The following is a 588-nucleotide window of genomic DNA, read 5'->3' as shown; positions in this document are numbered from 1 at the left end:
AGCCAACAGACACATGAAAAAATGCTCATCATCACTGGCCATCAGAGAAATGCAAATCAAAACCACAATGAGATACCATCTCACACCAGTTAGAATGGCAATCATTAAAAAATCAGGAAACAATAGGTGTTGGAGAGGATGTGGAGAAATAGGAACACTTTTACACTGTTGGTGGGATTGTAAACTAGTTCAACCATTATGGAAAATAGTATGGCGATTCCTCAAGGATCTAGAACTAGATGTACCATATGACCCAGCCATCCCACTACTGGGTATATACCCAAAGGATTATAAATTATGCTACTACAAAGACACATGCACACGTATGTTTATTGCGGCACTATTCACAATAGCAAAGACTTGGAATCAACCCAAATGTCCATCAGTGACAGACTGGATTAAGAAAATGTGGCACATATACACCATGGAATACTATGCAGCCATAAAAAAGGATGAGTTTGCGTCCTTTGTAGGGACATGGATGCAGCTGGAAACCATCATTCTTAGCAAACTATCACAAGAAGAGAAAACCAAACACCGCATGTTCTCACTCATAGGTGGGAACTGAACAATGAGCTCACTTGGACT

The sequence above is a fragment of the Piliocolobus tephrosceles genome, unplaced genomic scaffold (genome assembly GCF_002776525.5).
Source record: "Piliocolobus tephrosceles isolate RC106 unplaced genomic scaffold, ASM277652v3 unscaffolded_37376, whole genome shotgun sequence".
In the NCBI taxonomy this organism is placed as follows: Eukaryota; Metazoa; Chordata; class Mammalia; order Primates; family Cercopithecidae; genus Piliocolobus; species Piliocolobus tephrosceles.
This window is presented reverse-complemented; position numbering follows the sequence as displayed.